We start from the raw sequence: 26,977 nt of genomic DNA, 5'->3' as shown, positions 1-26,977 counted from the left end.
GTAATGAGTATAATGGGCGGGGGCACTACGAATGTAGTGTGGGACTATACGTTGAGAAAGTTGGTTTCGCGGGTGGCGTGCCAGAGATAAATCTCTGAGGTCGCGCTATCCTCTCTCCCCTCGATGGCTCAGATGGATAGAGTGTCTGCTATGTAAGCAGGAGAACCCGTGTTCCAGTCCCGGTTGGGGCACACATTTTAATCTGTCCCCGTTGACGTATGTCAACGCCTGTAAGCAGCTAAGGGTGTTAATTTCAATGTAAGTAATACCTAACCAATGTTGTAACGCTATCTGACTTCCATAATGAATAAGCAAATTGGATCAGTCGCTCGCATTTACATAAATCGTGCAGCCTTATGAATGGTTGCCATAGTATGAACAACTGAACATCAACGAATGTGAAAATGACTCTTCGTATCCTCTAAAAATTACTAAAAGTGTAATAGTGACAAGCTTGCAGTCGACCAGTTGGCAATGGAGATCGCGGCCCTTTTCTGTCATTGCGGTAGTCAAATACGAAAACTGATTCATTAACACCTGCCTTCACAGCTGCAATTACACGCAAAAAACGAGGTATTTGTTGCTGTAAATAGAAGAAGCTATCTGAGAAATGAAATACTTCGAGAGCTTGGTCATGAGCTACGATTAGATGCACTAAACGTGGCACCTTGCAATACGTACACACGAAATGGTGGTAGACAAAGCACACACCAAAATGTACGAAATATTCGATAAATGACTTCGGAAGCATAGCTAGTTATATCTTATAATTGTTTCCAAAATCGAGTGAACACCGGACACAAGCCACTTGGCTTCCGAGAAGAACGTGCGCGTGAACTGAAAGAACCAGCAGTCACAAAGACTCAAATTCGATTGCACAACTTCAAGAAAAACATGTTGTTGTTGTTGTGGTCTTCAGTCCTCAGACTGGTTTGATACGGCTCTCCATGCTACTCTATCCTGTGCAAGCTTCTTCATCTCCCAGCACTTACTGCAACCTACATCCTTCTGGATCTGCTTAGTGTATTCATCTCTTGGTCTCCCTCTACGATTTTTACCTTCCACGCTTCCCTCCAATGCTAAATTTGTGATCCCTTGATGCCTCACAACATGTCCTACCAACCGGTCCCTTCCTGTTGTCAAGTTGTGCCACAAACTCCTCTACTCCCCAATTCTATTCGACACCTCCTCATTAGTTATGTGATCTACCGATCTAATCTTCAGTAGCACCACATTTCGAAAGCTTCTATTCTCTTCTTGTCCAAACTAGTTATCGTCCATGTTTCACTTCCATACATGGCTACACTCCATACAAATACTTTCAGAAACGACTTCCTGACATTTAAATCTATACTCGATGTTAACAAATTTCTCTTCTTCAGAAACGCTTTCCTTGCCATTGCCAGTCTACATTTTATATCCTCTCTACTTCCACCATCATCAGTTATTTTGCTCCCCAAATAGCAAAACTCCTGTACTATTTTAAGTGTCTCATATCCTAATCTAATTCCATAACTCCATCAGCATCACCCGATTTTATTTGACTACATTCCATTATCCTCGTTTTGCTTTTGTTGATGTTCATCTTATATCCTCCTTTCAAGACACTGTCCATTCTGTTCAACTGCTCTTCCAAGTCCTTTGCTGTCTCTGACAGAATTACAATGTCATCGGCGAACCTCAAAGTTTTTATTTCTTCTCCATGAATTTTAATACCTACTCCAAATTTTTCTTTTGTTTCCTTTACTGCTTGTTCAATATACAGATTGAATAACATCGGGGAGAGGCTACAACCCTGTCTCACTCCTTTCCCAACCACTGCTTCCCTTTCATGCCCCTCGACTCTTATGACTGTCATCTGGTTTCTGTACAAATTGTAAATAGGCTTACGCTCCCTGTATTTTACCCCTGCCACCTTTAGAATTTGAAAAAGAGTATTCCAGTCAACATTGTCAAAAGCTTTCTCTAAGTCTACAAATGCTAGAAACGTAGGGTCTGCCTTTCCTGAATCTTTCTTCTAAGATAAGTCGTAAGGTTAGTATTGCCTCACGTGTTCCAACATTTCTACAGAATCCAAACTGATCTTCCCCAACGTCCGCTTCTACCAGCTTTTCCATTCGGCTGTAAAGAATTCGCGTTAGTATTTTGCAGCTGTGACTTATTAAACTGATATTCGGTAATTTTCACATCTGTCAACACCTGCTTTCTTTGGGATTGGAATTATTATATTCTTCTTGAAGTCTGAGGGTATTTCGCCTGTCTCATACATCTTGCTCACCAGATGGTAGAGTTTTGTCATGACTGGCTCTCCCACGGCCGTCAGTAGTTCTAATGGAATGTTGTCTACTGGGGCCTTGTTTCGACTCAGGTCTTTCAGTGCTCTGTCAAACTCTTCCCGCAGTATCGTATCTCCCATTTCATCTTCATCTGCATCCTCTTCCATTTCCAGTACATCGCCCTTGTATAAACCTTCTATATACTCCTTCCACCTTTCCGCCATCCCTTCTTTGCTTAGAACTGGGTTTCCATCTGAGCTCTTGATATTCATACAAGTGGCTCTCTTTTCTCCAAAGGTCTCTTTAATTTTCCTGTAGGCAGTATCTATCTTACCCCTAGTGAGATAAGCCTCTACGTCCTTACATGTGTCCTCTAGCCATCCCTGCTTAGCCATTTTGCACTTCCTGTCGATCTCATTTTTGAGACGTTTGTATTCCCTTTTGCCTGCTTCATTTACTGCATTTTTATATTTTCTCCTTTCATCAATTAAATTCAATGTTTCTTCTGTTACCCACGGATTTCTATTAGCCCTCGTCTTTTTACCTACTTTATCTTCTGCTGCCTTCACTACTTCATCCCTCAGAGCTACCCATTCTTCTTCTACTGTATTTATTTCCTCCATTCCTGTCAATTGTTCCCTTATGCTCTCCCTGAAACTCTCTACAACCTCTGGTTCTTTCAGTTTATCCAGGTCCCATCTCCTTAAATTAGCACCTTTTTGTAGTTTCTTCAGTTTTAATCTACAGTTCATAATCAATAGATTGTGGTCAGAGTCCACATCTGCCCCTGAAAATGTCTTACAAATTAATACTTGATTCATAAATCTCTGTCTTACCATTATAAAATCTATCTGATACCTTTTAGTATCTCCAGGATTCTTCCATGTATACAACCTTCTTTTATGATTCTTGAACCAAGTATTAGCTATGATTAAGTTATGCTCTGTGCAAAATTCTACCAGACGGCTTCCTCTTTCATTTCATTTCTTCCCCCCAATCCATATTCACCTACTATGTTTCCTTCTCTCCCTTTTTCTACTGACGAATTCCAGTCACCCATGACTGTTAAATTTTCGTCTCCCTTCGCTACCTGAATAATTTGTTTTATCTCATCATACATTTCCTCAATTTCTTCATCATCTGGAGAGCTAGTTGGCATATAAACTTGTACTATTGTAGTAGTCGTGGGCTTTGTGTCTATTTTGGCCACAATAATGCGTTCACTATGCTGTTTGTAGTAGCTTACCCGCACTCCTATTTTTTTATTCATTATTAAACCTACTCCTGCATTACCCCTATTTGATTTTGTATTTATAACCCTGTATTCACCTGACCAAAAGTCTTGTTCCTCCTGCCACCGAGCCGGCCGCGGTGGTCTCGCGGTTCTAGGCGCGCAGTCCGGAACCATGAGACTGCTGCGGTCGCAGGTTCGAATCCTGCCTCGGGCATGGATGTGTGTGATGTCCTTAGGTTAGTTAGGTTTAATTAGTTCTAAGTTCTAGGGGACTAATGACCACAGCAGTTGAGTCCCATAGTGCTCAGAGCCATTTGAACCATTTTGAACCTGCCACCGAACTTCGCTAATTCCCACTATATCTAACTTTAACCTATCCATTTTCCTTTTTAATTTTTGTAACCTACCTGCCCGGTTAAGGGATCTGACATTCCATACTCCGATGCGTAGAACGCCAGTTTTCTTTCTCCTGATAACGACGTCCTCTTGAGTAGTCCCCCCCGGAGATCCGAATGGGGGACTATTTTACCTCTGGAATATTTTACCCAAGAGGACGCCATCATCATTTAACCATACAGTAAAGCTGCATGCCCTCGTGAAAAATTACGGCTGTAGTTTCCCCTTACTTTCAGTCGTTCGCAATACCAGCACAGCAAGGCCGTTTTGGTTAGTGTTACAAGGCCAGATCAGTCCATCATCCAGACTGTTGCCTCTGCAACTACTGAAAAGGCTGCTGCCACTCTTCAGGAACCACGCATTTGTCTGGCCTCTCAACAGATACCCCTCCGTTGTGGTTGTACCTACGGTACGGCCATCTGTATCGCTGAGGCACGCAAGCCTCCCCACCAACGGCAAGGTCCATGGTTCATGGGGGGGAAGAACATAACTTGAGCTAAACTGATGAGGAGAGTGATTGAGTTGACTGCGTAATGTTTCGGACTGAATGTGAGGAGCTATTTTCTGTAACCAGTTCCAAGCCTAATGATTTCATGAAGACGCGGAAATTTTGTAACATCACCCATACGGATGTAAATCATGTCGAGTTTAGCAAGCAAAATTAATGAAGACAGATTAAGAGTGTCCCAATTGATAAGATTCCGAACGGATACTTTAGCGCACCGAAGACGACGCACTAGCGGGCGCTGTCTCTGGCACACGCTTGCCGCTACAGCCGCTGCTCGGGAGGAAAGAAGGGCGGGAGGGGGAGAGAACCGGGCCGCGCAAGCACCAAGTGCTCGAGTTGGTGTGGCCTGGATTAAAGGATGACATCGGTACAGTTCAGAGCCGGGCTGCTAGATTTGTTACCGGTAGTTTCGAGCAACACGTGCTACGGAGATGCTTCGGAAAGTCAAAGGGAAATTCCCGGAGGGCAAATGACGTTCTTTTCGAGGAACACTATTGAGAAAATTTGGAGATCTGGTATTTAAAGCCGACTGCCGAACCATTCTACTGCCGACAACATACTTTGCGCGTAAGGACCGCAAAGATACGATACGAGAAATTAGGGCTCAAACGGAGGCATACAGATAGTCGTTTTCCCCTCGCTCTGTCTGCGAGCGAAACAGGAAAGAAAATGAGGAGTACTGGTGCAGTACTATGCAGAAGTAGGTGTAGCTGGGCACCACTCCTTTGATGCTGGTGCTTTATATCTCTAACTTACTGCCACCAGATCAATGAATATCAGAAGTAGTTTGCATCTTCTAAGCGAAACAAGTCAAATAAATCAAATAATACGCAGCTAGTCATGGTTTAGCTGTACTTAATAATAAATAAACTTCTATGATTTTAGTTCCTCAAGTGGCAGATGTGTACGAATTTACTGGACGCACTTCAATGTACAGAAAACTTTTGAATTTGTGTAAGAGTTACTGCCATCAAAGATAGTAGTAAAATGATGTACGTGTGATGTATGTATCCTCATCACATATTAGACATTTCTCAGTTGTGATGATGCTTGGTGGTAGATACCACTACGTGACCGGATGTGCCCTTTTTTGTATTGTATTCAAATACTATCAATTTTCTGTTACAAAATTATGCTTGTTACAGAAAAGACCGTCTCAACTGCCACGAGAAATGAGGCTAATGATCAAGGGGCACTACAGTAGTACTGTGTGGATAATAATCTGGTAATTTGGGTCTGACGGGAGGCGTGCTAGGGTAGCTCGTAAACATGTCCCTATTAAGCAGGAGACTCGAGTTCGAATCCCGGTTCAGCACAAAGATTTAAATCAATGCCCAGTAGCAGCGAATATCTGTAATTTCTTTGTGTTTTACCGGCTGCTGGATCAAAAAATATCCGTCCTTTCGGCCGTGTCCGAAAGGAAAAGTGTTTCGCGAAAATAGCGGCTTCTTCCCTACACGATTTCCCATTCGTGTTCACAAATCATCTCCGTAATACTCCGTGTGGTGACCAAACCTGCCGCTTCTTAGTTGCTTCCAATTTTTCCTTTAAAGCGAGCTGGTACGAATGTCAAACACTCGAGCAATGCTCAAGAATGGGTCTCGTCTGTGAATGACTACATTCTCACAATAAACCGAAGTTTATCATCGCCTTCCTAACTATCGTCCTTACCTACTCGCTCCACATGATATCGTTTTGCAAAGTTGCGCCTAAATACTTATCGACATGACTGTGTCAAGTAGCACACTATTAATGCTGTATTCGAATATTGCGTGTTGGTTTCTCCACTCATCTGCAGTAACTTACATTTATCTACATTTAGAGCTATTTGCCATTAGTCATCTGGCATCCTCCTACTCTCACTCAACGACGATACCTTCCCATACACCATAGCATCAACAACAAACAGCTACAGAATGCCTCTAACCCTGTCAGCCAGAACATTTATGTATACAGAAAATAACAGCGGTCCTACCACACTTCGCTGGGGCTCCCCTTATGGTACCGTTGTCTCTGATAAGGACAACGTAGGTACTGGCTGGGACATTCATCCGGTATTTGGGAATGAAGGTACTTAGTGACTTCCAACAAACTTTATACATAACTTAAAACTTTCACGAAACTTGTTCTTGCTGATGCCCGCTCCCACAAAATCATGAAAGGATACAAGTTTATCGCTTATTACATTTTGGCCTTTCATGCAGCGAAACTACTCCATCAGGCATGACGTTTTAATTCATCACTAACTCTGTTCGTCACACTCACCTTGCAGTCAGTATCCACCTACACCACTGCATGTATCTGAAAATTAGTATCACTGTACGACTGTTAGTTAAGAAGATATGACGTCATGAACGTTTAGATACGTGAAAAACTAGCCTTTGCTTAAAACAGAGCACAAATTTTCCATGCTGTGCTCATCAAGTGTGTGATAAAGGGAGCGATTACCGATTTCCAACAAACTTTAGAAATAATTGAATACCTTTTCTAACATTTTTCTCGCTTACTTACTTAACGTCAAATATTTAACACATTAACACATTTCTAAAGTAAGTAGACATTAGAAGCTGTTTTACATATGGGTGTTCATTTCTGAAAAGATAGGGGGTGAGGGGTTCACAGCTAAGAACAAAACAGTAATAGTGGGAAACAGCAAATATCTCACTTCCGTTATCATTCGCTTTATATATCTTTAATCACGAAAAATCACCTTGTAGATCACAAGAATTTTCAGTAAGTCACTTCGCCAATCGACAAGGCTACCCAAAACCGCATATCGTACAAAATATGTCTCACGTGACATAGTGAAAACAATCTTGAAGAAGCAACTTCAGATAACAGAGATAGTAGCTTAAAAACTCTGTTCTTGCTTCAGTGGTTAAGTGATTCTTCCATTTGGTCACGTTCATGTGTCTACTTTTATAAGGCTGCATCATTATTCGACTCATCATATCACTCGACATTCGTTCAGTATTGGAGTCGACTGAACTGTGAATAACCGGAAATTGATAAACGGCCACTCTTTTCCAGTGCCTGAAAAAAAGAAAAAATAAAGAAAATTACGCGCTGTCGAGATCTCTCTCTCTCTCTCTCTCTCTCTCTCTCTCTCTCTCTCTCTCTCTGTGTCTCACACACACACACACACACACACACACACACACACACACACACACACACAGTAGGAGACGATCTCTCTCTCTCTCTCTCTCTCTCTCTAGCACACACACAAACACACACACAGCAGTAGACGAATAGGAATTGTTACATTATGCTGTGATTTGCTAATGCTAAGACGACGCAGAGGTCAGAAACTGGTGGGGTCTGCACATGTGATATCTGCTTATCACGCCAACTCCAATCTCCCTCCTCCCCCCCCCCCCCCCCTCCACATCACATCTGGGCAGAATGCAGGCACTTACCGTAGCCTCAGATACTCAGATATTGTGGTCTGTTTTCTTCTCTCTGGGACAACTGCTTGCTGATAACTCAACATTCAAAATTTCTACACTCTTAAGACTTAGTGGAGAGCAGGCATGTAGCAAGTGTCTTACATCAATATAAGGAATTTAAATTATATGTCTTCAAAATTTAGATGGAGGCATTAGTTTTCCGCCCACAATCGTACTGACAAATACCGTATCTCTTATTTTCATTCACGTTGCCGAAATAAATTTAATTTTTAGTAGTCTGCTATCTGCAAAGTACACGATATCCTTCCCTTTGTTTTGATCGGTAAAACATGTGTCGGAACTTATGTATCGTTTTCTGAAGGACTCTGTTTCTTCGGAAAAAAACCAGTACTGTTGTTCACCAAATATCACGTTTAGGCTTCAGTCTATGTGTGCATATATTTTCGCTGTTGTATAGTATGGACGTACTGTCGTGGACACATGTGAAAAACACAAATGTTTACTAAAACATAACATGCAAGACACGAGGTGATAGTCGATACATTGGCAATGTTCTAGGTGATTATATTTGTATTTCCAACAAACAGAAATGACATCTGAGTGTGTCACTGTTTACCTACTGACTACGCCAGTAAGACTTCACAATGCACTTACGAACACCACCCTATAAATAGATGAAACTAGTAAGTTAATAAGAACAACAAAAATATGCGTACAATGATATTCAAAAGCATCTAAATTGTACTGCATCATGTAAGAAATAATAAGTCTCCTCGGAGGAGGGTTCATAAACTTTGCAATATATTTCAGTCGACGAAAAGAAAGAAAAAACTGCATTTTACAGGGAGAGGATTTATAGAAATCAAATTTTCGCTACCTGTGAACGTTGAAAAGCGAGGTGTACTTACACAAAAATCTGGCTGAGCTATACGGTACACTGTGAGCAGTTTCTCCGCAGTTTAGACTTCGCTTTACGTAGTGCAGAAGGACGGAAAGTGATCAGGAGGAAATCAAAGGTGTGGATGTAAGCCATATTCTACGCCAGACTCTGCTACCAAGCAATTGGCAGTCCTCTAGCACAGTGAACATGTTGAGGTTGAGATTGACTTTGCCAGAGCCGATTCAACATTTGCTACACAGCAGCACACAATGGAAATTTACTGCCCCTTGGTAAAAATGAAATCAAATCTTTTGCTACAAGAAACTTAAATAATTGTAATTATAAGTGTACGACGAACAATCCTACTTACTGCAGTCTGACAACTACGATCGTACTGCACATATATCCATGTGGAAAGAAGCATACGACTGACAAAGCCTCGCTATAAGCAAGAAAACGACGTATATCTAACACCACAATCCCTTCCAAAAAATTTGCAAATGTTCTCTGCATCTAACCCGCACAAAACTAAATTGTCATGAACAAGAATGATGTGGAAGAAGAGCTGAACATTTTAAAGCAATTACTCTTTGATAAATTTTTCAATTCAGTGATCGACAAGATACCAAAGGAATTGGAATCAAACAGGGAAAGTTGTGACTCGACAGGTCAGAATACAGGAGAAATTATTTCACCGTTAACCAATAAATCGGAGTAATTATTGAAGTAAGGAATTTACGAAATTTATCCAAAGTTTCTGAAGGTCAAACTAGAAGACGGTTTATACTAGATGATAAAAATCTTGTGGCTTGCATAATCAATTTATCAGATGAGCTATAGTAACACTAACAGTGAAACACTGGACATGCATGTAAAGTAACGTATCTAATCAAAGAGCCGGAAATTTATGTACATTGCAAAGAATAATTTGAGAGTGAGTCCAGCAATATCTTCAAATATTTGTTTTATGTATAACGAACACAAGTATGAGAAAAGAATTTTATGTAATAGTTAATTATAAACTACAGGTTTAGCGTCCCCTCAGCAACGACATGATTAGAGTTTATTATTGACTTAAACTTCATTACAATATGTTGTCTCAGCCTCTCTCCCGCAACGTATATTTTTGTATTTGTTCTTTCGCATTTAATGAACCATTCTTGTGTTGAGTATATAATCTGATGCAAAAATAGTTTGTGGGTGATGGATGCATGCGTGAGTCTATTTGTGGGGAAGATTACAAGGTCTGTCAATAATTTTCAGTGTAACAGTAAGTTTTTTGCACATTACTAAAAATTCCCCGAATTTTCCTAGTGACCGTAAAGATACGAAGGACGACAGCACTAAAATTTAGAATTCGGCACGTAGAGAAGTCGTATTCCTGCCAGTATAGCTCACACAGCACTCAAGAGTAACAATGAACGTAAATATGTCATCTTATTAACCTGCTTTATGAAAGTATTTTGTTTCACCGCACTAGTTTCGAGCGTTGCCCATCATCAGCTGTTTGTTATATGTGATGTCCTCTAGCGTACCCAAGACAGTATTTCGTAATGATCCTGTAATAATACGATTGCATGGTTTGCTAGCCCGGTGAAATAAAATATTACTATAAAGCAGCTTTTGTCGAACAATTAATTATAAGACACATTTACAATTTCTAGCGCTACAGAGCAGCAAAAGTTCAAGACGTTCTAACAATGAATGCTTCTTAATTGACACGAACAGAGAATTCATGCAGCAGTTCAGTATTTTCTTGATTGGTTGGAACTTGCGTTAATGAGAGCCTCCCGAAAATGTGACATTCTACGTCATGGGTCCTTCAGTAGTCTACGGTGAAACTAGACAGTTGGTCAGCCAGTGCGAAATAATGTCATTGATATTTATAATGAAGAAGAATGAAGGCACAACTTGTTTCCTTTAAAATGTGTATTCGAAAATGAATCTTTCACTCTGCACTGGAATGTGCTCTGTTTTGAAACATATTGTCAAAGTAACACTGTGTGCCGGATCGAGATTCGAACCCGGAAATTGGCCTTTCTGGAGGCAACAATTTAACATACTGAGCTATCCAGGTACGAATCACGACCTGCCTGACACAGCAGTTATATCAGTCCCTCTTTTCTATTTTCCGAACTTCGCAATATCTCTCCTTAGTACCTAGCGTAACTAACATTCCTGGAAGAAAGTATATCGCAGCGAAAAAGCCCGGCCACAGCCTGTACACGCATTGATCGAGAAGGGCAAGGTTTGGATTTCAGTTCGCAGAGCGGCACTATGTCTTGCTTTCCCAAGAAGTTTGAAGATGCGTATAAGTTCTGTTTGTGATTCAACCAGTTCTGGCCAGGTTTAGCCACCATGAATCCAATATTTGTGTCTATGTTGCTACTGAGTATCCAAACTGTCGATGCAGCCTCAATGATTCAATTTTGTCAGTACCTTTCTTTGTCCGCTATCACTGCACTTAGATAATGCGCTCCCAGTAGATGGACTGAGATCCTGTTCAGACGAGGTGCAGATGCACAGCACAATATCCTGGACCCTGTAGAACACAGAGATACAGATAAAGGTTTGGATGCATTTGGAGTTGTCATGTAGTGTTGCTGTTCGTGATGATCTATAAGAAGGACTTGTTGGAAACGACGCACGTTTTCGGAAGGACACTGAACAAATTTTAATTGTAGAACAATATTGCATTGTCATTTAGAGACTGATAGCTGGTTCAGATATACAGGATATTTGTAGCTACGAGGACCATCAGACGTAACATGCAGCAGCCTTAACCACGAGACTTATGCATTACTGCTGGAAACACTTGTATCACGCGTTTAACTGTTTATGGCGTTCTGATACTTCAGATTTTTATCTTTGCGCTAAGTGGAGGCGAGTGTCATTGGCAACTGCCAGAGTGACATCTCATCACTCTTGGGAACAAGGAGGACAAGCTATTATGATTCGGTCTCCCACGACACGCCTGCCATGCAGACAATAGAATGCAAAACAAGTGGAACGCGCTTTACATATGAGTCAAAGCCGCCTGAGCCATTGTGCGAATGTAGGCCAGGTCGGCGAACCAATGGACACGTATTTCCCGACAGTAGCGTGTCAGTGTGTTATATCTTTGTCTTCTATTAATAACACAAATACATTATAAAGAGCATGTATAGTGAGATGTCATACTAATACATTATAAACAAAATGTGTAGTGGAATGTCAGTATCCATGTTTGAACCAAGGGTAGAATGCAAAAACAGTTCATCATAGGATGTAACGAAACATTATGTCTAACACGCCCTTCAAGGTGCCTTTTAAAATTCAGATAGAGAAAATAATTCACTTATTAGCACAAGTAAGATAATTTTCATGCATGAGACCATTGAGCCTGGGCATGCCCTAACTAGTGTCTCCTGGAGAATATTACTGTGTGACTCGTACCAGACAATTCTCGAGAACAATTGCAGAGAGATTGTATAATATTCTGCAGCAGCTGACTCATTGATTCCCAAATCCGATAGCGCCGATGAGATTATTTTATCAGCAGGGTATCGTTTTTGTTACTTCCCATGTCACAATATGAAGCCCGAAGCAATGTGCCCCAGTGATTAAGATACTGGACTTGTGTTGTGGAGGAACACCGTCCATATTACAGCTTTTCTGATTTTCTTTAGGCGAAGGGAAGAGTGGGTGCTTAAAGAAGGTAACGGCCGCATACTTTACGATACAACACATATAGAGAAAGATTTAAACACGACAGGCATATGATGAGCGGGAAATGTCCCTGTTTTTGGGCAATATGTGTTTCTGTTATGACCTACAAAAAAAAAAAAAAAAAAAAAGACTGATAAGTTCAAGGAGCGAAAGGAAAATCTGTATCCCCTGATAAGACGGTAAAGTAGACAGATTTTATGGAATTAAATGCAATTTTCCACATGTAGCAGGATAACTGTGTAAGGGGTGGCGCAACATGCAGAAAATTACGAACACTATACGTGCATCATACGGAGACATTCATCTACAACTACATCGTACACAAGTTTTTTTATGTCCATAGTGAATCGTTTCATTTATATTTTTTAGTGCATAGACAGATAGCGATCCCTTCTTGCAAAAATGTTCAAATGTGTGTGAATTGCTAAGAGACCAAACTGCTCAGGTCACCGGTTTCTAGACTTACACACTACTTAAATTAACTTATGTTAAGAAGAACACACACACGCTTGCAACCTCTGGAGGGAGAGGCCGCGAAATCTGTGACATGGCGCCTCTAACCTCGCAGCCACTCCGCGCGGCTTCCTGCTCGCATATTTTAGCGTTTGCTCAGCCCATCTTAGGTTATCGTCCAATGCGATCCTTAGCTGACAAGAGACTTATACGATGAGTACCATAATTAATGGCATAAACGCATACAGTTTTAAAGTACACGATACTACAAGCAAAAAAAGTCTAGTATACATGGGATTTAAATACCTAAAGAGCTAAGGGGACTTCCTTATCATCGATACTGTGAAACAAATCTCTTTTTATTACAAGCTCTTTTTTTCTATATTTTGGATTTTGGGAGGAGGTGGTACGGAACGAAACAATGCTCAAGTAAATATGGGCTTCCTTTAAAGCTGTGCGCACTTGTTCAGTAGAATAGATGTGTTTCACACTGGCGAAGATGACGTTTTCATAGGTCGTAAGGTATGCACTTCAGAGCCCAGGTTTACCGGACTTTTCTTTCTTTGTCCATGAGCCTACTACTGCCTTTCGAAATATGGGAAGCAAATAGCGTGCTGTAGAATAGATGAGTTTTACAGTATCGGAGATGAAGAAGTTCCTACAGCTCTTCAGTTATGCATTTTAGAGCCGAGTTTAATAGGCATTTTTGCTTCTTGTAGAGTGTACTTCTAATTGTATACCTTTACGCCATTAATTATAGTACACTTTGCATTTGTTCCTTCACAGGCAAATGGGTCTCGAATCATAACCAAAGAGCCTAGGATTTTCGATGGACCGCTCTTTATTCCATATCCACTGTGATAACGAATATAAGTCTTTATTTACATTTCTGTTGCCCATCATCATATTAATCGGTTTTTCACTCAAGTATAGCTTAAGATTGACAACAGACAGCTGGTATTTGCAGTGGGATGGAACTGATGAGGTTGTTGACCTATAACAAATGTACAAGATCACGAGGCTAATTTAGTAGCCTATGCAGCTTATCCTTTAATTAAAGCAGAAAATGTCTGTAAACTCATTCTCTAAACAGCCGTATGGTCTCACAGAAGATACTTTATGCTTAAATGTACGAGGTGTGGTCATAAAGATTGAAACGGCCTCTTTGAAAATTGAAGAATGACAATGCTGGAAAAATTATTACGTTATTTGATTTTCAAACAAAACTCAACGTACTCAAACAGTTGTCTCTTTACTTATTCTGATCATGACTAAATTGAAACACAGTATTTTTATCGCAACGCAATCTGACTTTTAATAATGCATACAAAACAATGGCCTTGACTAACATAACCTATACCTTTCACGAATCACTTACCTCACAAAAATCTTCGTCAACTACTGCAATACAGGGAGCACCAATACTGCCAGCTAAATAAAAGATTCCAACTACTGAAAACACTAACTACTGATAGGCCTAGTTAGCAAATAAATGATTACCTTAATAGTATTCAAAAATTATTGTATATATACATGGTGTTACAAAAAGGTACGGTCAAACTTTCAGGAAACATTCCTCACACACAAAGAAAGAAAATATGTTATATGGACATGTGTCCGGAAACGCTTACTTTCCCTGTTAGAGCTTATTTTATTACTTAATCATGGAATGGAAACACACAGCAACAGAACGTACCAGCGTGACTTCAAACACTTTGTTACAGGAAATGTTCAAAATGTCCTCCGTTAGCGAGGATACATGCATCCATCCTCCGTCGCATGGAATTTTGAAGAAGGCTGAGCTATCCCGGCTGAAACCTAGGTAAATTCTAGGTAAACGGTGCAACTGAGACAGTTGATTATTAAAATTAAAATTAATATTTATACAGTTGCTGACAGGACCACGAAATGTTGAAGATATTATGTTGTTGTCTTCAGTCCTGAGACTGGTTTGATGCAGCTGTCCATGCTACTCTATCCTGTGCAAGCTTCTTCATCTCCCAGTACCTACTGCAACCTACATCCTTTTGAATCTGCTTAGTGTATCCATCTCTTGGTCTCCCTCTACGATTTTTATCCTCCACGCTGCCCTCCAATACTAAATTGGTGATCCCTTGATGCCTCAGAACATGTCCTACCAACCGATCCCTTCTTCTGGTCAAGTTGTACCACAGACTTCTCTTCTCCCCAATTCTGTTCAATACTTCCTCATTAGTTATGTGATCTACCCATCTAACCTTCAGCATTCTTCTGTAGCACTACATTTCGAAAGCTTCTATTCTCTTCTTGTCCAAACTATTTATCGTCCATGTTTCGCTTCCATACATGGCTACACTCCATACAAATACTTTCAGAAATGACTTCCTGACAATTAAATCCATACTCGATGTTAACAAATTTCTCTTCTTCAGAAACTCTTTCCTTGCCATTGCCAGTCTACATTTTATATACTCTCTACTTCGACCATCATCAGTTATTTTGCTCCCCAAATAGCAAAACTCCTTTACTACTTTAAGAGTCTCATTTCCTAATCTAATTCCCTCAGCATCACCCGACTTAATTCGACTACATTCCATTATTCTCGTTTTGCTTTTGGTGATGTTCATCTTATATCCTCCTTTCAAGACACTGTCCATTCCGTTCAACTGCTCTTCCAAGTCCTTTGCTGTCTCTGACAGAATTACAATGTCATCGGCGAACCTCAAAGTTTTTATTTCTTCTCCATGGATTTTAATACCTACTCCGAATTTTTCTTTTGTTTCCTTTACTGCTTGCTCAATATACAGATTGAATAACATCGGGGAAAGGCTGCAACCCTGTCTTACTCCCTTCCCAACCACTGCTTCCCTTTGATGTCCCTCGACTCTTATAACTGCCATCTGGTTTCTGTACAAATTGTAAATAGCCTTTCGCTCCCTGTATTTCACCCCTGCCGCCTTTAGAATTGGAGAGAGAGTATTCCAGTCAACATTATCAAAAGCGTTTGGTAAACACTGCTGTCACAATTAGAAGCGAAAATTGACACGGTTGAAATAGTGCGAGGGAAATCGAGGGAGAGGGGAGGAGGGGATGGCGCCAAATGACCAGTCATTCGTGTGGTAAAATGTTCTCGAACCTGCCCTTAGTATATATTTCAAGTCATTGTATACATCACTACGCCCCAGTATCCTAGAACGCCGCTAGAGGATCCGAAGTAAAATGTTGCAGCATGTTGATCCAGTTGGAGTATCGTGCAGAAATTCATTTCGTGCATTTAGGGAGGAACGCCGCTGGTACAATTCCTGCTGAGTTAGTGAACGTGTACGGCAAAATAATTTGACACGACGGTCAGGTGGAGCACCCGCTTTCCAGCTAGTTATAAAAGTCTGGATCACGAAGAACGAATTGGCAGACCATCTCTCTGTGGGCACAGAGAATCACAAGAGAAGTGAAGGCGCTGATGTTCGAAGACCGGTGTATTACAGTCGATGGATAATACGAAAAAGCGAAAATCGGTCACGAATCAATTTCAAGTTTCTTGCACGACGTTTTCAGTATGACAATGGTCGCCGCCCGCTTGATTTCGCGACTGTTCAGATTCATTCAAAAAGGTGACCGGACCGAAGCAGCAACGGAAATGTTGAAGCTGCGTCAGGCCAACGCAGATGACTTCTTTAGCACCGAGAATGTGCGCTGTGTGTGTCACTATGACCCCGAGACAAAGAAACAAAGCAAGCAGTGCAAATGTGTGGATTCGCCACCGCCGAAAAAGACGAAGATTCAAAAAATGGCTCCGGCCCCTAGCTCTGAGCACTATGGGACTTAACATCTGAGGTCATCAGTCCCCTAGAACTTAGAACTACTTAAACCTAACTAACGTAAGGATATTACACACATCTATGCCCGAGGCAGGATTCGAACCTGCGACCGTAGCGGTCACGCGGTTCCAGACTGTAGCGCCTAGAACCGCTCGCCCACCCCGCCCGGCAAAAGACGAAGACCCAACGATAATGGGCCAAATGATTTTTTTTTTGTGGTGGTGGTGGGGGGGGGGGGAATTGTCATGGTGTGTTGCTAAAAGATTACGCTTGCAAGAGGCAAATCGTCACAGGAGCACACTGCCGAAATCTCTTGATTAGGTTGCTGGAGGCTATCAAGACAAAGCGTCGCTGGAAGCTGTCCAAGGTGGTGCTTTTGCTGTACTCCAAACAACCCTCACCCCCACCCCCCTCTCCCAGCTCATAGTGTACAGGACCGTGGACGCACGGCAAAAATTTATCCAGATGTAAGGGGGCGGGGTAGGACTAATGCTGTCATTTTTAATATGAATGATTTGCGCTAGCTGCGATATATTCGCAGCAAGGTTTCCCAACGATCTGGGAAATATTTGTTTTGCTATAAATCCAGTCGTGGAGCACTACCAAATTTACGAACGAGGTAATTAATTTCGGTCAGCTATGACCGTTTTCAGACCTAAGTGAATCCAATACATTACGTCATTCGTGTCATTGCGTATATAGACGGCACAGTGTATGGCTCATTGATGTGACTGTACCATCTGCATACACAGTGACATGTATTACACGATGTACTGGATTTACTCAGGTCTGAGGATGGTCACTATTCACCCAAGTTAAATACCTGGTAAGTAAAAATTTTTGTGGTACGCGATTGGATACATATAAGCATAAATGAGCTGGTTAGTTACGAGACTTCTCATGTCTTAAGAACTAAATTTTATTGCTGTCACAAAACATTTATTACATCCCAGAGAATTGATTGTTATCCACCATGTATATGAATGACAGCTCTGTACTCCAAATTCCAGGAGGAGACAAATGTTCCCATAGGGCCACTTCCTGCTTTTAGCGAGTGGTCGCCTTAACTACTTCGGCTATCCGTGCACGTTCTCGAGACTGACCCAAACTTAGGTATGTCACACTGTCTACATCCCTGAATCGTAGTCCACTAAGCTCATCTCCTATTGGTTCTAGATATATACCTAATATAGCTGCTGTCAATGAATTCGCTGTCACCAAATTCATTTCGAAGTATTTCGCACCGCTGTGGAACGTCAACAGTGTCTATTCTTTCAGACATGCATGCATGTTTGTAGGAAGTCGATTAATGCTCTCATTCTCAAATACTGGATGAATATAGTGTGGGTAATCAGCACGCCAGTAGCTACGCTGCCACAACACATATACACAGTTTGTAACATCCCAACAGAAAAATAATATAATAACCTCCCAACAGTAAAATATATAAGTATAGCATTCACATTTAACGTAACCTCCTAATAATAAAAGTATGGCTCATTTATAACCTTTCAATAATTGACTCTGATTTTAAACTGGTAAATTTAAACGTCAGCAGCGCTGCGTCATGGCCCTGAAAGATCATTCTGAATAAACTGAAATTCTTACCTCAATAAGGTCGCCGGATAACGCATATATATCTGCTCCTATAAGAAATTTTTCTGGCACAGTGCAGTGCAATGCTGGCCGATAGATTTGTCATGTATAAAAAGAAACAACTGATTTTTCTTTACAATAATTGGGATTGGAGAAATTAGTAAATTCTTTAAATTGAGATGAATGATTGTCAAAAGTTAATTTTTATAAGAAAGATTATTATTAAGAGATCTTTAAGAAACATTTACATGGGACTTGACATAAGAATACTACATTTGCGCGAGGCTACTTCTACCTTATACTACAACGCTCAGGCACCGCCATCGCTCCACACGACCGTCCCAGCCAACTCCATACACCACACTGCTTGCTACTACTACTACTACATCTTCTACTCAGTTCCTACTACTGTCAACACTGCTCTCTGGTCTGAGATTCTCTTATAGCTTACATATCGCAGGCAGCGCGTGAGTAATCCATCGAAACTACATCGGCTCGAGTGCGCGAGCAACAAATTCCTTAATCGTGGACCTCTTACAAGTTTATAATTGTAAAATCACTTCTTGTCTTGAACATTTAACATAAAATTATAGCTCTTACGTTTTATGTTAATATGAAATATTTTATTGCCCTTGTAAGCCGTTAGATAGGCAACTTGCAACTGGGACCGTGCCTCGGGTTAGCCGTTTAGTGATATTCAGGGTGATTCCGTAATGATGTTACAAACTTTCAAGGGTGATAGAGAATGGTAAATGTATAAAACTCAGGTAAGGGACCCTGGCCTGGAAACGCCAGAGTCGAAAGTTATGGGGATTTGTCGAAGATTATGTCTTCCAAGCGACTCTACATGACATCAGTGATTTGAGGATCGGAGGTCGATGATCCCAAGGCGACAGCTGTTGTGTTTAGAAGGAATTTGGATACAGATTAGATATGTGTGCTATGACTGAAACAGACTTTTAAAACAATGAACAAAGCCTACACAATTATAAGTGCTCATGACCGTACTCTAACATTCTACGTGGTGTCTGTTTGTTCTATATCGCGTCTCCCTACCAGTTTCGCGCAACGACGCTCTGAGCGTGTTTTTTAGGGAATTGACTAGTTTGAACCTGGGACCTGTTACTGGTAAGGAGACGCCAGACCACACATGACATGTATAATTCAGAAGAGTTCAGTGAGAGTAGCGATGATATAACCAAATACTTAATGATTTCAGCGTCAGCTCCACTGCACTCCCTGTAAAAGAATCTTAATACTAACTAAATTTAGTGGAAGGGGTTCCTATTTTTAGTTAGCTGGTAAAATAAAGTCGAAAAATCAGTTAAGTTTACCATTGGAAATTTTATTCTACTCACAAAACATCGTTTATAAATTGTACTATTGATAAAAGGAAATGTTTTAATACAGAATGGTAAAAACCAACTGCGTTCAACAAAAATGTGAACGAATATTCCCTGAATGGGATTCCAAGTTCTACAATGGATCGAAGGATGACCTATGCCATATCACATCTATAATCTAGGTTTAAATTAAGTCTCACAAAACAGAAAACTATCAAAATTGTCACAGTGACCCTCAATTATCTTTAATTACTTATCTAACTTGTTGTAAATTACAGTGGCTGATGTGGCTTCTCAATAACTACACTCCTGGAAATTGAAATAAGAACACCGTGAATTCATTGCCCCAGGAAGGGGAAACTTTATTGACACATTCCTGGGGTCAGATACATCACATGATCACATTGACAGAACCACAGGCACATAGACACAGGCAACAGAGCATGCACAATGTCGGCACTAGTACAGTGTATATCCACCTTTCGCAGCAATGCAGGCTGCTATTCTCCCATGGAGACGATCGTAGAGATGCTGGATGTAGTCCTGTGGAACGGCTTGCCATGCCATTTCCACCTGGCGCCTCAGTTGGACCAGCGTTCGTGCTGGACGTGCAGACCGCGTGAGACGACGCTTCATCCAGTCCCAAACATGCTCAATGGGGGACAGATCCGGAGATCTTGCTGGCCAGGGTAGTTGACTTACACCTTCTAGAGCACGTTGGGTGGCAAGGGATACATGCGGACGTGCATTGTCCTGTTGGAACAGCAAGTTCCCTTGCCGGTCTAGGAATGGTAGAACGATGGGTTCGATGACGGTTTGGATGTACCGTGCACTATTCAGTGTCCCCTCGACGATCACCAGAGGTGTACGGCCAGTGTAGGAGATCGCTCCCCACACCATGATGCCGGGTGTTGGCGCTGTGTGCCTCGGTCGTATGCAGTCCTGATTGTGGCGCTCACCTGCACGGCGCCAAACACGCATACGACCATCATTGGCACCAAGGCAGAAGCGACTCTCATCGCTGAAGACGACACGTCTCCATTCGTCCCTCCATTCACGCCTGTCGCGACACCACTGGAGGCGGGCTGCACGATGTTGGGGCGTGAGCGGAAGACGGCCTAACGGTGTGCGGGACCGTAGCCCAGCTTCATGGAGACGGTTGCGAATGGTCCTCGCCGATACCCCAGGAGCAACAGTGTCCCTAATTTGCTGGGAAGTGGCGGTGCGGTCCCCTACGTCACTGCGTAGGATCCTACGGTCTTGGCGTGCATCCGTGCGTCGCTGCGGTCCGGTCCCAGGTCGACGGGCACGTGCGCCTTCCGCCGACCACTGGCGACAACATCGATGTACTGTGGAGACCTCACGCCCCACGTGTTGAGCAATTCGGCGGTACGTCCACCCGGACTCCCGCATGCCCACTATACGCCCTCGCTCAAAGTCCGTCAACTGCACATACGGTTCACGTCCACGCTGTCGCGGCATGCTACCAGTGTTAAAGACTGCGATGGAGCTCCATATTCCACGGCAAACTGGCTGACACTGACGGCGGCGGTGCACAAATGCTGCGCAGCTAGCGCCATTCGACGGCCAACACCGCGGTTCCTGGTGTGTCCGCTGTGCCGTGCGTGTGATCATTGCCTGTACAGCCCTCTCGCAGTGTCCGGAGCAAGTATGGTGGGTCTGACACACCGGTGTCAATGTGTTCTTTTTTCCATTTCCAGGAGTGTATATAACAGAAAAATCATCGCGTTTCAGATTTTTACTTCAAGTGGCATATGTGAACACCATGAGCTTTAATTGACGATCGACACTAGTATTACGCAAAAAGGGGGTGTAACAGATCAGACTTCTGCAGTTCTGAGTGAAGCTTTATGCGCTGTTATGCGGCATCGCGTGCGTTCATTACCTTGTCAGTGTTCTTCAGGGGGTGGCGGGCAGCACAGCTCGGCTCACATCGCCATCTCGGAAGCAACTCTCACCTAAGTTCTCCTTACTACAATTTACCGAAGTTGGTTTAAAAAAATTATCTGGCTGTGTTTTCAACTGACCAATCAGGGTCTCAATGTTAACCTTAAGCTCCGCCTACAAAAATTCTGTCTATCCAATGAGAAACTTTATACTTTTCGTGGTGTGGCAATGTTTTTAAAGTTTGCAATGTAATAGAGACGCGAAAAAGTCTCACACTAAAACTTGCGGGTTTTGTGGCCCTTTTTGTGTTGTCGTAAGATCTATACTGTTCTTCTGGAGGGCTCTAGCTTTTAACATGGGCTGGGGGGTGGTCCTAACGGTTAGCTGGAGACGTGGGTGTCCGTCCCTTATCGTAGGACCTTCTAACTTAACACGGTTCTGCTATCGGCTTCTGTTCTCGTTTCTCCCCTCGGAACTGCGTCTGTCTCACGGTGGGAAGGTATGACATGCATTTCGTCATTCTTGTGTTTGTCTGTGGTATTCCATTTGCTCACTCATTACTCATATGACTTTGGTTAATTTAATGTCTCGATTTGTTCGGAGCTATGTGACATACTACTGGATTTGCTTATCATGTCAGGGTTTTCATGGAAGGTGTTGGATTTGCCTGACACCTTACACTACAAATGGAGAAAAAAAATTTAACAGAAATAAAGGAAGAGGTAGATACAATTTGGACGCTTCTCGAACAAACTAAGGACAGAGTAAATGAAATGAATATAAAAATCTTAGTGGAAGGCTTCAATGCCCGGCTGGGAAAAGAAAGGAAGAATAAAGATGTAACTGGAAAATGGAGTCAACATAACTTTACAAACAAGTAGGTAAAAAAACTCTGCAGAAAAGCCAACCTTATATCTAAATCAACAAACTTCCATAGGAAGTCAAATAAACTTAAAACATGGAAACACCCAGACTGGTGAGAAGAGGGAGTGGCAGCTACACCATGTCTGTATACACAAAAATTTTCCTAAGGAAATATATAATGATAAAGTATTGAGAGGAGCATACACAGGCTCAGACCACTACTTACTTAAAATTAAAATCAAAGTCACTCCATTAAAGAAAAAGAATGAAAAAACTAATAAAACAAGAAGGAGGTACGACCCACATCAACTAATTAAAAATGACAAACACAAACAAATAACACGAATCATTAAAGTAACAGATAATCTAGAAGAACTGGTACCAAGTCTCAAGAAACACGGTCCCTTGAACCCATGAAAGGATCATGCATGGTGAACTCCAGAATGTCACAAATTCCATGAAGAAAGACATCAAGAGTGGTTATAGTTTCAAAGTTATAGTTTCAAACAAACAACCCAGAAGAAACTTCCATCAACCTCAAAACAGCAAGGAAAAAATACACACAAAACATTAGGAGAAATTAGAAAGGATTTCGAAAAGACATAATAGAATCTATAGAAGATAATTACCATAAAACCAATTCCAGGAACTACTACAAAATCTTTGGGAAACTAACTACAACGACATAACCCACCAACACTATCACTGAAAGATGAAGATAGAAGAATGACACAGAATAACAAAGAAGATTCTGAAATTATAGCAAAAGCATTTAATAAACTTTAGAATTGTGAAGAACCCATAGAACTCTCAGAGATCGAGTAAATACCCGAATTAAAAACGAACCTAACGACTTAGACCCCCCCCCCCCAAATTTCCAAGAGGTAGAAAGAGTCCTCAAAGGAAAAAAAAGTTTTAAGGCCTGTGGAGAAGATCAGGTTTTTGTTGAAATATGGAAATATTCAAGTGACATAGCCGAGATCTCCTTACACAAGGCCCTGTAAAAAATTTGGATTACAGAGCAATTCCTTGAACATTGGACTAAGGCCATCATACACCCACTACACAAGAAGGGGGATAAGAGCAATCGAGACAACCACAGAGGAATCTCTCTGCTAGACCGTACATACACGATTTTATCCAATATCTTACAGGGAAGAACCAAGGAACAACTAGAACGGAAGTTAGGGAAATACCAGAGAGTTTTCAACCATGGAGAAGCTGTGCAGAGCAGATCATTAGTTGACAACTAATTATGACATACTACACGAAACGGAACAAACCTCTCACAATAACATTTGTATATTTCAAGAAGGCATATGCCTGGTCCATAGACCTTGATTCTAAAAATACTCTGGGACTCCATCCAAAAACAATTAAATTAATAGGAGTTCTCCCACAAGTACCAAATCAGAAGTTAAGTTTAGAGGAGAAATTTGTGAACCATTTCTTACAAGAACAGGGTTAAGACGAGCTGACTATCACCATTACTGTTTAACTGTGTGCTGGAATGCATAATGACAGAATGCTACAAGGATAACCTAAAGAACATAAGAATGGAAGAGCTAAAAATATAAGATTGAACTGCTTGGGATTTACTGGAGATCTTGCTCTCTCAGCCATCAGTGTTAAATATACCAGGGAATAAGCTAAATCTCTACAAGAAAAAGTACAGAAAATTGGCCTCACAATGCCACTTGAAAAAACAGAGATTATCTTAATTGACCCACCACCTGCAAACAAAGTAACAAAAGGAGAAAAAGAAATCAAAATTGTTAATAAATTTGAACATTTTGTAAAATCGTAACTTACAATCTAAATGAGAAACCATCATGGCAAAAAGAATAAAAAGCTAAACAAAAAAGATTACACCACAAAAACACATATAACAAAAAAGGACTATCCAAAGATGCTAAATTAAGAGATTACAAAACATTTACACAACAGGGAATAACTTACACAGCTGAAACCATCTTCAAAATAACTAATACAGCAGAAATTTACAAAATACTAAAGATAAAAAAAGTAATTAGGGCACATATAAATAAACAATATCAAGTAAATGGGAATTGGAGAATAGTGTACAAGAAAATAGAACCAGTAATCAACACGCTCAGGAAGAAGCATATCACATTCGTTGGACATCTGATGAGAACACCAGAAAACAGAATTGGTACGGGAGTAATAGAAAAATTGTGGAATATTAAGAGCTACATTAAATGGATCACAGAAATAAAGAAACAAAACAGAAAAAAAAGAATACTGCAAGAGACACAAACCAGGCTACAAGCGAAAACCAATAAAAGGGTTACAGGAAGAGTGATCCCAGACGAAGAAAGAGGGAAAATATCTGAAAGAATGAAGAAGCACTCAGCAGACAGAAGAACAAAACACCATTCATACGATAATAAATTATAATAATTGCTGTACAACCACTGCACAATTGAATTTTCTTACTGAAGTATTATTGAATTATATTGTATTATTGAATAACAACAAACATTATAAAAGTTTATTTAACTGACTCGAGTGGTCCAATGAAGGCAAAAACATAAAAAATAAAATAAGATAACTGAAACAGACTGAGTAGCTTTCTAAATTTGTTAACTACCTTAGTCAAAATCGCCTCTCTAAATTATTTAAATGACATTTTCTGCTGTTGGTTATAACTATTTTTAATGTGCTATTGAAATTTCTGCCTGTGTGCCATTGCCAGGCATAAAAATAACAGCGCCCGTCTGGGCTATGTCCACCTTTATAGTAATGGACATAACGGTTTACTGACAACAGGGGGACAGCATTACAAGGACTATGCCATCGAATTTTATGCTTGACAAAGGCGCATTGATCGAACTGGAAATAGGACAGTAAATAAGTTACGGCCAAAAGCGAAAATAACGTCATTTAAAGCCCATATATGTTGCTCAGTCCAGATGCAATAATCTACTTTCACTAAAACCAGTTTAATTCAGTGTCATGGCGTATGAAGATCTATTACCAGTATAGCCTACGTGGCGGTATCACAAAACATTAACTCTGAAAAAATAACACTGTTTCTGTGCACCGAATATTTTTATAGATTCTTTTTGACAATATATTATGTGTCCACGAACGAAACGTAATTTCATTTGCTTCTGATAAATCCTTCAGCGTGTTACATTTTTCATAGACAGCAGTGATGGCCAAGAGCTACCAGGAACCGCATCTGGAACAAGTTTGCGTCTTGGTCGCTTTTCACAGCCGCGTCATTGGCATGCTGACCACATAATTACCAGGAGCAAGTTTGTGGTCTGCGGTACTTCTGCTCTTGCAAGGGATAGCGACGCTATTGCCATCTCTACATCTACAACATCCTCTGCAAGCCACCTAATGGTGTGTGGCAGAGGGTACTTCTGGCACAAATAACTGATTCACCCTACCCTGTTCCATTTGCGAACGGCGCGTGGGAGAACGTTTCAACCCAAATATGTACTGCACTACGTGGTTAAAATGATGTCCATGAACACGAACACCTTGACTTTCTCGACTTTCGTAATGTTGCAGGCTCCGTTCATCTCAATGTGCGGTTATTTTCAGTTCGCTGCTGCACTACATTCTCAACTGCAACACCATACCCGAGCCCCTTGAGACAACCCCAAAAGTAGAAGTCCAGGAGTTGAGATCCGGAGATCTGGTAGGCCAGACACCTGATCCCGCACGACCTGTACATTTATTGGGATTCCCGACTGAAAAAAGCAACAACAGTCGATATGCAGGAAAACACAACACACGCATTTTACTCTTATTTTGATCAACACATTACATACACGAAGTGTGTGCAGTTAATTTTGAATCACCCTGTTTTGTCCAACTCTTCCTGGCAAGTGCTGTCTCCATATTACAATAGTAAACCTCTCCGTGATGCACAACTTCTCTCTTGTAAAGACTGCCGCAGGAGTTTGTCAAGCATCTTGGTAACGCTCTCACGCCAACTAAACGAACCCATAACGAAACACGCCGCTATTCGCCGGTCTTCTCAGTCTCTTCTATCAGTCCTACCACGTAAGGCTCCCATATTGATGAACAATGCTTAAGGCGTCATAAGCTGCTTTTTTCGTGGATGAATTACATTTTCTTAAGATTCTTCCTATGAATCTCAGTCTGGCATCTGCTTTTCCTACTACTTGTATTATGTGGTCATTCCACTTTAGATCGCTCTGCGTACTTATTCCTAGATATTTTAGATAAATGTAGTTTTCACCAGTTTCTCATCATTATTGTAGCTGTAGATTAGTGGATTTCTTTTCCTGTGTATGCGCAGTGTGTCGCATATATTTACGTTCAAGGTCAACTGACAGAGCCTATGCCATTCATCAATCCTCTGCAGGTCAGTTTGCAAATCGATACTGTCTTCTGGTGTTGCTACTGTCTTATACACAACCCATCATCTGCGGACAGTCTTAAAGAGCTTCCCACGCTTTCTATTAGATCAATTACTTACATTGTGAACAGCAACGCTCCTATCAAGCTTCCTTGGCGTACTCCGGAATTGCCATTACATCTGTCGATTTTGTACCGTTTGGAGCAACGTATTGGGTTCATCCGCAAGCAAGTTTTGAACGCAG

Source organism: Schistocerca gregaria, chromosome 3 (assembly GCF_023897955.1).
Source record: "Schistocerca gregaria isolate iqSchGreg1 chromosome 3, iqSchGreg1.2, whole genome shotgun sequence".
NCBI lineage: Eukaryota > Metazoa > Arthropoda > Insecta > Orthoptera > Acrididae > Schistocerca > Schistocerca gregaria.
This window is presented reverse-complemented; position numbering follows the sequence as displayed.